Here is an 11185-nt window from a genome sequence, read left to right on the forward strand (position 1 = left end):
CATAGCTGACATGTTCCAGAGTTACTCCTCCAAAGTGACTAATTGTCCTGATAATTCCTGGCATACCATGATTGATTCTGTGGTCCTGAATCAAAGACAGAACAATGCCCCTACCTATGCCTAGAGTACTAATCAACTGAGGGTGGATCTCTTAGCTTATCTGTCCAAACATAATCCATTTGATTCTACCTTTTTTGATGCCTATCATAGAAGATCTCTCTTAGGACCTTCTGTTCCTACCCTCCTGTATTACCAACAAATGGCTCACCAATATCATCTATATCTTTCCCTTTGTCAATCCAATTCCACAACCATTTTACCCCTTCTTTTCCAACCTTCCTCTTTTCCTCAAATTTCCATTTTTACTTACTGCTCTTTTATTGGGGATAGAGTATTTTCCCCTTCTCCACTATGTCCTTCTCCATCCATTCATGTACCTTCTACCTTTCCTATTTATCAGTTAACACCCTTTTTAAGTGATTCCCTACAAATTTCAGCCACTCCTTTAAATCATTCTTCCTTTTATGATTTTGCCTATCCCTCTCTTCATCCACTTTTCCTTATTCCACTTCCCTCTCCTAACACTCCTATATCTCAACCACCTCAGTTGGTTAGTGACTATGACAGGTTTGATCATCAGATTTCCAGAAGAAGGGGATGGAGCTCGAATGATTCCCTTACAAGAACTCAGATAAATTGGCCGGTAATTCCAAGAGAATGGACAGCTGCTAGTCAAGCTTATCAGAACTATATTCATTTTGCTCAGCAGTATTCACAGTCTGCAGATTCTTCAGTGAGATTAACTTCTCACTTTGCTTGGTACTTGGCGTATATGCATAGGCACTCTCATAATGATTCCAAGCCTATTCCAAAGTTGTGCATGAATGTCAATGTGAGCATTGATTCCCAGCACCTGTATATATTGTATTTTCATGCTCTTTGTTTGCCTAGCAGATACCTTGTCCTGTTGGAAAGGATGTGATGTCTTCAATTTTTCCAGAATCCTCCCAAAACATTTGTAGATGAATTCTTGTCTATGGATCGTTTCCGAAATCATTAATCTTTCAAGAGGGATCATCTTCATTGATACATTTCCAATGTATGGTGGACGCGTTTTAATGAAAATCTTTTTTTGGAGGAGTCATTCAGGTGGTTGTGTTGTGTGTAGTGTTTGTGTTGTGAGTTACTTTATGTAAAAAGAACGTATTGGATTGGATTTCGTGCGAGCTACATTTTGGAGAATTGTGGTGATGGGGTCGTGGTTGGAGAGTTGACGATGCTGATATAGAAGAATAAGAAGAAAACTCTTATATCCTTTACAAGTTTGTTGTGATTTTCCACTTTGATAAGAAGTGTTAATGTATAAAGGGTTTTCCTTTCGTTGTATTTTTATATTAGATACAGGTTATAAGTTAAGGTCATGGTTGGATGGATTGTTTTTGATGAGATATTGAAGATCAAAGTTAAGCTTTTTGAATGAACTTGTATTCCTTTTTTCCTGGGTCGCGAGGACACTTCCTTATTAAGTGTGGGGATATGTTGAGTGTTGAAATGACCTGTTTTTTTGGCTGATTTTTGTTGTTTTGGAGAGCTGAATGGTTGATTTTATGAGATGATTGATTGGTTTGAAAGTGGTTTGAGAGTGTTTTGGATGATATTGATTGTGTTTTGGAAGTTCATGATGTTTATCAGTGGAGATATGAGGTTCTGTGATGTTCTGATAGGTTCTGATTGGTTATGTATACCTTCTGTATAGCTTCTGTTTTGTTCAGATTGTCTTCTGTAAGGAGGGATGGAGTATTGATTGATGAAGACTGAGATCATGTGAAAGCTTATTTAATAGTTTTTGAGAGTTTGGAATGGTTTGAGTATGAGTTATGAGGTTTTGATGACCTTCTGTAACCTTCTGTAGGTCTTTTGTTTCTGTTCTATATTGTGACTGTTCTGTATGCTTCTGTATGTGTTTTGATGGATGAGAGTGTAGCTTGGGAAAGTTTTCTAGCCTTGGAAAGATGTGAACACAAGTGCAAAGGAGCTGAAAGAAGTGAAAGAAGTAGCTGCTGAAGACTCAAGTGAAGACTGAAGTGAAGTGACAGTAGTGAGCTATGAAAAGATACTGTAGTGGCTCTGGTGACTCTTCATATGAGACATACCTCTTGGGAGGGGTATCCACGACCTAAGAAGGATTATTGAGAGTGATTTTGAGAGATTGTAGTGAGGATATGATGTATTATTGATGGAGAGAGAGAGAGAGAGTCAGAGATAGCCAATTCTATTGAAAGAGAGTGATTGTATATGAGAGATTGAGAGAGAAGGCTATGAAGATATTGAAGATGAATACTATGTGATGTATTTCCATTCAAAGATGGTGTATTCCTTTTCTTTCTTTGTTCTATTGATGGATTTTGTGAAGATATTGAAGAATATGGTTGATTCTATCAAATCCGTGGGAGATCTACATGATGCTGCATGAAGATTTGTTGTGCCTGGTGTTCTTTTCTTCATTGTGATCATATAAAACATAATAAACAAGCTTGTTGATGTTACAAGATATATTTTCTTGCAAGAGAATTCCCTTTTCCTTGGTGTTCCTCTTGGGGCTCCAGGATGCCCTTCTCTTTACCCTCCCTGTTGAGTGTTGAAATGACTTGTTTTTTGGCTGATTTTTGTTGTTTTTGAGAGTTGAATGGTTGATTTTATGAGATGATTGATTTGTTTGGAAGTGGTTTGAGAGTGTTTTGGATAGGTTGGAATGGTTTTATTAAGCTCATGATGTTTATTAGTAGAGATATGAAGTTCTGATAGGTTCTGATTGGTTCTGTATACCTTCTGTATAGCTTCTGTTTTGTTCTAATTGTCTTTTGTATGAAGCATGGATTGATGATTGATGAAGATTGAGATCTTGTGAAAGCTTATTGAATAGTTTTTGAGATTTTGGAATGGTTTGAGTATGAGTTATGAGGTTTTGATGACCTTCTGTAACCTTCTGTAGATCTTCTATAGAGCTTCTGTCTCTGTTCTGGTACTCTACTGTGGCTGTTCTGTAGACCTTCTGTAGGTGTTCTATAGAACGTATGTGTAGCTTGGGAAAGTTTTCTAACCTTGGAAAGAGGTGAATACAAGTGCAAAAGAGCTAAAAGAAGTGAAAGAAGTAGCTGCTGAAGACTCAAGTAAAGACTAAAGTGAAGTGACAATAGTGAGCTATGAAAGGGCACTGTAGTGGCTTTGGTGCCTCTTCATATCAGACACACCTCTTGGGAGGGGTATCCATGACCTAAGAAGGATTATTGAGAGTGATTATCAGAGATTGTAGTGAGGATATGATGTATTATTGATGGAGAGAGAGAGAGAGAGAGAGAGAGAGAGAGAGAGAGAGAGAGCTAGAGATAGCCAATTCTACTAAAACAGAGTGATTGTATATGAGAGATTGAGAGAGAAGACTATGAAGACTTTGAAGATGAATACTATGTGATGTATTTCCATTCAAAGATGGTGTATTCCTTTGCTTTCTTTGTTCTATTGATGGAATTTGTGAAGATATTGAAGAATATGGTTGATTCTATCAAATCAATGGGAGATCTACATGATGCTGCATAAAGATTTGTTGTGCATGGTGTTCTTTCCTTCATTGTGATCATATAAAACCTAATAAACAAGCTTGTTGATGTTACAAGATATATTTTCTTGCAAGATAATTCCATTTTCCTTGGTGTTCCTCTTGGGGCTCCATGTTTTTGGTGCGCAGTCGGGGAATCTTGCCATCAACAAGCACTAGAAGAGGCTGAAAATGAAGGAAATGGCATTGCCAAGAAGAGAAGAATTCAATGGATGTTTGTAAAGTTCCTTCTTCCATTGAAGAGTTGGAATTTCTCATAATCCAAGCCACTTTCCACAAGAAGTTCATCCCACAATGGCGGAAACACATCACCATCATGATGCATGCTCTATGTGGTGGACAGTTTCCTCTTCCTGTTGAAGTAGCAGAAACTTGCATCTTGGTGGCAAACTGTTTGGGGACAAACTGAAGAGCAGAAACAGAGAGAATGACCATCTATGGAAGATTTGACATTCATTGAGAAGTTTCCAGACATCATCAAGTGGTAGATTGTGAAGAAGCTTCAGGAGTCTTGGTCTGTAGAGGTTCACAAAGACAAGAAGGAAAAGAGTTGGAATTTGTTCGTGGATGCTCAACAGCAAGATACGTGGGATGCTTCGTGTTCTGATAATCTTCTGTTTGTGCAATTAGTAACCCACTGAAAGTTGGTAGTCAGAGTGTTTTTCACAACATACACTGTTGAAACCATCAGAAGATGGCATTACTATGATGATGGCACCACCACAATGCTTAGACGTATGCATTTTGACACCTTCAGAACCGAATACCTTTCTCTGTGCAGTGGCATGAAAGTAGAATTCAGAGACATTGAAAAGGAAGAAGTAGAAAAAATGTTGGCAAGAGGGTCCTCCAGAGACTGAAACCTTCTGTTATCCCTTTGTGGAGCACTAACAACATAATGGAGCCAACCCCCTGATGAATAACGCAATAAAGAGGCAAGCGTTAGAACGAGTCCAGAGGTACCTGAGAAGAGAGAAAGCAAAAATCAAAGCTGAGAATGAGCTCGCACAGCAGAAGCTGCCTTTGACGCCCTTGCGGAACTCTTTACAGAAGTCCCAATGGCACATCAAGCCCTTCCTCCTCCTGTTGGAGGTCCACTTCCAAGCCAGATCCGTCCTGGAAATATTGGATAGGCCAGCGAATGTAGTCCCGTTGCCAGTTTTTAAGGGAGAGTACAATGAAGACCCCGATCTTCATGTAGCAGAGTTTATGGTAGCATGTGTGGCTAACAATGCCAGAACCCCTGAGCATTGGTTAGCAATATTCCCCGCCACTTTCAAGGGCGCGGCGTTTCAGTGGTATGAGAGACAAGCAGCAGGAACTTTTGGCACATGGGACGACCTGAAGTTGGCCTTCCTCACTAAATTCAGGCGTGAAGGTTTTGAAGAGCAGATGGAGAGAAATTTATGAATTTAAGTCAGTCCTCTGGAGAAAGAGTGGAAGCTTATGTCTCATGAATGGAATCCATCCTGAAGAGATGGACTAACCATAATCTGGATGATGGCATTCATAAGGGGGTGTTTCTCAGAGGATTACAACCAGAAGTCCGTAAGTTTGTGGAGCTGCAAAGACCAGCCACATTGCAAGCTGCAACAGAAGGTGCAAGTCTATACAATGAAGTGAAAGCTAGATTGGCGATGAATCCAGGAAGAGGAGTCCTACCTCCTCTGATGCCAGGAATGATGTACCCACCAAATGCAGTCCCATGGATAGTTCCCTACCCTTACCAATAGATTCCCCCAGTATCACAGTACAGTGCACCAAATCCACAGTGGCCACAATCAAAGCCTCAAATGATGGTTCAACCACAACAACAATGGTCCAACCCAATTTCCTCAATGCCAAATCAGTAGTAACAGTGGAACCCTACCAACTGGAGCCAACAGCCAATAGTTCAAACAGGAGCTCTGAATTAGAATCAGAACAGAGACCCCTCTGCACCAACCCAACCTATTTATGCAGTGATTACAGAGACTCCTCAAAACCCTACTGCCAGTACCTCAGGAGGAGAAATCTTGAAGGATTACTTATCCAACTTAGTTGCAAATATCAAAAAAGAGTTGATGGATGTGATTATAGAGCAGCTACAGACGCTGAAAGTGAATACCGCTAGCATATCCAACGTTGCAGGAGCAAGAAGAGATGTGATACAGTCGAATACTTCGTGTGGAAAGTGTCATCAAGCAGGCCATTTAGCCATTGAATGTACACGAAAACCAACCATTTTTGGAGCCTTCTGTTCCTACTGTTTGTGGAAGAACCATACAGAGGATATTTGCTCTCTAAAGGAGATGCATGATAGGAGAAGGAAGGAAGAAGACGCAAGATTCAACTTGCTGGAATCCAAAATGAAAACACAGGATATTGGACCCAAGCCTAGGGAGTTTGGTCCTAATTTTGAACCCAGAAGATTTCCCTCTCAAAGTTACAGAGGAAGAAAGTCTGGCGGTGGTTGGCGGTGGTTAGAGATCAGAAGTGGAGTGTTACAGATGCGGAGAAAAGGGACACATTTCACCAAATTGTCCAAATCCTAGAAGGTCAGTGGATTACAAGCCCTTATGCAGTCGATGCAAAGGAGAAGGCCACACTGCAAAAGACTGTCCAAGCCCAGCTCCAGTGAAAAACAATGCTACTGATAGTCCGGCCAAGGCCCAAGAGGCTACCTCCAATTTAGTGGAATTGGAAGTTGCTGTCATCACGCGTGCAAAGAAGAAGGAACCACCTATCCAGAAAGAAAATAATCTTCCTGCCAGAACAGTGAAGTTCAATCTTCCACCAGAACAACAGAAGATAACAGAGTCTGGCAGTGCCGTACAGAGCACTATAGTGCCACAGAGAGTCACAGAGACAGAGACAAAGCCAGAGACAGAGCCAGAGCCAGAGCCAGAGCCAGAGCCAGAGCCAGAGACAGAGACAGAGACAGAGATAGAGCCAGAGACAGAGACAGAGATAGAGACAGAGCCAGAGACGGAGACAGAGGAGGATGGAGATGATATGGAAGAAGAAGGTTATGAAAGCAAGATGGAAGAGTCTATCCCACCTAAAGAGGTTATATATGAAGAAGAAGTTTCAAAAGCATCAGAAGTAGACGAGCTCATGCTGTGGGACAGAATGGCGATGGTACCATTTGGTCTGGTAAATGGATCTTCTCATATGCAAAATCTTTATAAGAAATGGTTAAAGAAGACCAAGCCGTATTTCAGCAGTGGCTCTTGCCGTCCTCAACCACCTTTGCCAAGAAAAGATGGTGATGATGCACCGTGCCAACAAGCACCAGTCTCACGATTCCAACAGGCATCAGAGAGTCCTTGTTATGTGACGTTCCTGGACGTGTCATCAGAAGATGAGTCTTCAACCAAGAGGTAACTAATCTTGAAACCAAACCCAAAATGGCTCTAATCCCATTCCAACATCTCAAGGAGCAACCTAAGTCTCCATCAAAAGAAGAAGTTGGTTCTAGGGGGACATCGGATGAGGACACCACTCCCTTGAAGGAGTTGGATCTGTATCCAGAAGCAGTCCGCCGGACCTTCATTCGTGAAGTAGAAGGTAAAAGACAGTTAAATTTTGTGGATGTAGATGGCACTGAACGCCATTTGAAGGTGGGTAGCAGCCTCCCAGAAGAGGAGTTGTCAACCTTGTACAACTTGTTGAAAGAGAATTTGGACGTGTTTGCTTGGTCCTACAAAGACCTAAAGGGGATTGATCCCACAATATGTCAGCATCATATTGACTTGGAGCCTGACGCCAAGCCAGTACGGCAACAACAGAGGTGAATGAATATGAATTATTCCACATTGGTGAAAGCAGAGCTGCTGAAGCTTCTGGAAGCCGAGTTCATCTATCCAATGGCAAATAGTGAATGGGTTTCACCCATCGTGGTGGTACCCAAGAAGAATGGCAAGTTTCGTATATGTGTGGATTTCCGCAAGTTGAATTCCAAGACCAAGAAGGATCACTTTTCGATTCCTTTCATAGACCAACTCTTGGACACAGTGGCAGGACATGAGCTTTATTCCCTTCTTGATGGATTCAGTGGATACAACCAAGTGCAGATAGCAGAAGAACACCAGTCCAAAACAACCTTCACCACAGAATGGGGGACCTACGCTTACCGAGTGATGCCATTTGGACTCTGCAATGCCCCTGCTACTTTCCAGCGAGTCATGATGGCCGCATTCCAAAATCATTTGCACAACTTTATTGAGGTATATTTGGATGACTTCTGTGTCTATAGTTTGATTCGTGAACATTGGGGACACCTGGAACAATGCTTTGATTGATGCCGGGAGTATGGGATTTCCCTCAACCCCGACAAGTGCATCTTTGGGGCTTCTGGAGTTCTGTTGGGCCACATTGTCTCTGCACAAGGGATATCAATAGACCTTGCAAAGATCGAAAAGATCGCAGCTCTGACAGCACCCACTAACCTCAAACAGTTGAGGGGATTCCTAGGCCATGTGGGTTACTACAGAAGGTTCATAGCCCATTTTGCAACAAAGGCAACCTCCTTGCACAAGCTTTTGAGAAAAGATGCAGAGTTTACTTGGACGGAAGAACGTGACAAAGCCTTCAACACTCTGAAGCAGTGTCTGATTGAGGTACCCATTCTGTAGCCTCCTGATTGGACGAAGGAGTTTCATGTACACACTGATGCATCAGTTGAAGGCTTAGGCGCCGTTCTCTGTCAGAAGGGCTCCTCGAAGCTGGATCAACCGATTTATTATGCAAGCCGAAAAGTCACTGATAGGGAATGGAACTATACAGTGACAGAGCTGGAGTGCTTGGCAATGGCGTTTGCCCTAGAGAAGTTCCACCACTATCTCCTGTCTACCCACTTTAAATTTTATGTGGATCATGAGGCCCTGTCCTTCCTGATGAACAAAGCAGACGTGAAAGGACGAATGATGAGATGGCTCCTTCTATTCCAGGAGTTTGACTTTGAGGTAATTACCAAACCTAGTCGTTCCCATATTCTGGGTGATCATCTGTCGCGTATCCCACAGATTGCAGACGGGAAGCAGGATGATCCAGACCTCCCTGATGCTTCCCTATTCCTAGTAGAAACTGTAACTCCCTGGTATGCAGACATTGCCAATTTGCTGGCAACCCAATAGTACCCTCCTAGCATTTCTAGTCAGGAAAGGAAGAAGCTTATGTTGGAATCAGCCCCTTACACCCTGTTAGGCAGTGCACTGTACAAGAAAGGCAAAGATGAAGTGCTTAGAAGATGTGTTGTAGGAGATGAGATTGGGATTGTTTTGAAGGCTTGCCATGAGGAGCCATGTGGGGGCCACTTTGCAGGAGAAGCCATAGCCAGGGAAGGCTCTGCTCGCAGGATACTGGTGGCCAACCATTCAGAAGGATGCCTATGATTACTGTAAAAGATGTGATGCTTGCCAGAGAATAGGGAAACTCACCAAGACCAGTGCCATGACACTGTAACCTATCCTTCCCCTAAAGCCGTTTGAGAAGTGGGGCATCGACTTCTCGGCCCGATGGATCCTCCTACCAGAAGGAAACAGAACAGATACATCCTCGTATGTACGGATTATGTCACAAAGTGGTGTGAAGCTAAAGCCCTAAAGCGGGACGATGGTAATAGCGTAGCCCTGTTCATGTATGAGAATATCATCACCCGTTTTGGCAGTCCCTTAGAGCTGGTAAGTGACAGAGGCACTCATTTCTTTAATAAAGTCATGGAAGAGTTGACAGAGCTGTATAAGATCCACCATCGCAAGTCCACTCCTTATTACCCCAGAGCCAATGGCCAAGTCGAAGTCACGAATCGCATCCTCTGCTCAATCCTGACAAGAATAATTGCCGCACGTCGTCGTGATTGGGACGATCGACTTACAGAAGCCCTCTGGGCATACAAAACCTCCCATAAAAGAGCAATAGGACAGACACCCTTCCAGCTGGTGTATGGTACAGAAGCTATTTTCCCTGTTGAATTGGAATTACCCTCTTTGAGAGTGGCTATCAAAGAACATTTGGGGGACGATGATTCACTGCAACGCCATTCTCTTGCACCTGGAATGTTTGGACGAAACTCGTAGGATGGCTCTACAGTGTATGGAAGCCATGCAAGCTCGACGCAAGGCTTACCATGACAGCTTCATCAAGCACAAGGAGTTCAAAGAAGATGATTTGGTCAAGGTCTATGATTCACGATTTGGCAAGTTTCTTGGCAAGCTCCAATAGCGGTAGATGGGCCCATATAAGGTACTTGCCGTCAACCCTAATGGCTCTGTCCAAGTGCAGACTGTTGATGCCTCTGATGATCCCTCCCTGATCAATGTATATCGCCTGAAGAAGTACTTCCCTCCTTGGGGATCTTGACAATCATGGTCACCTGATCCTTTCCCTCGTTGGCGTGGCACTGTCACTCTTATGATGCTACTTCTGATAGTCGTTCTTCAGCCACTCCTGATGAGGTGGACGCGACTTCTGTCCCCTCAACCCCATCTTCTAGCCCTGATCTCTTATCCTCTATTTTCCACCAGCAGCAGTGGCGAGGTGGGTTCTGACAAATGGTATTTCTACCATTTCCTTGCTTAAATCAAAAAACAAAAGAAAATAAAAAAAAATATACATCTCGGTCATGGGAGAAAAGGACGTCGGTCCCGGTCATGCCGACCTATTCTTTGAGAAAAGGTGGAAACACCCTTGGGAATAGGGGAAAACAAGACAAAAAGAAGAAAAAAAGAAAAAAACAAGAAAAACAAAACTGTTATGGGAGAAAAGGAAGCAATTCCTTGTCATAGCAGGCCTTGCTCCAAGAAAAGGTGTTTAACACCCTTGGGCGAGCAGCTGGCTGTGGAAAAGGTGGCAACACCCAGCAGTCCAGAAAGTGGATTCATCAATTGATATCCCCAGGATCCAATTCCAAAGCTGCCTCCCTTGGTACGCTGTGTCCTAGGTCTCTCTACAGAGCGTTTACCGGTCCTTTAGCAGACGACATGTCCTATCCAACACAATGTTCGATTTGATGGATACCTCCCTGGGTACGCCTCTTCAACAACTGACGACGCGATCTTCATCGACAAACAATCGAGTGACGCGAGCTTTCATCCTAACCGGATGGGGAAGTGAGTATGGTTGCCCTCTGTAACTATCAATAGAGAGTGAGATAGAGGGTGGACCGAGAGACCAATCTTTCCCTTTAAGTCAAATGAGAGGTGAGAAGTGTGAATGGAGTGTTGCACGCACGGGATGGGCCTCTCAATGCACAAAGCACAATTTATTTTTGTGCACTGCACGATAAGGTTCCCTGGCCTTCCTTCTCGCACCGTATGCCGGCACAGGGCGGGATGCATAGTTGCACCATCAAATACGCACAAGGCATACAACCTTTGCACAAGTGACCATGAGGATTACATCAATGGGTTTCAGGAAAGGGCTGCCCTCCTGTATCTATCAGCAGAGTGTGAGACAGAGGGTGGGTTGAGTGTGACTGGAGCTTCTTCAATCAATTACCGAGAGGTGAGATTGAGGGACATTACGACACTTGGAGTCAGGTATGTTCCCGTTTCCCTATGCACCCATGGGGTGGGTCTCTACCGTCAT

The sequence above is a fragment of the Lygodium microphyllum genome, chromosome 12 (genome assembly GCF_053477565.2).
Source record: "Lygodium microphyllum isolate KBCC chromosome 12, Lygodium_microphyllum_v1.1.10, whole genome shotgun sequence".
NCBI lineage: Eukaryota > Viridiplantae > Streptophyta > Polypodiopsida > Schizaeales > Lygodiaceae > Lygodium > Lygodium microphyllum.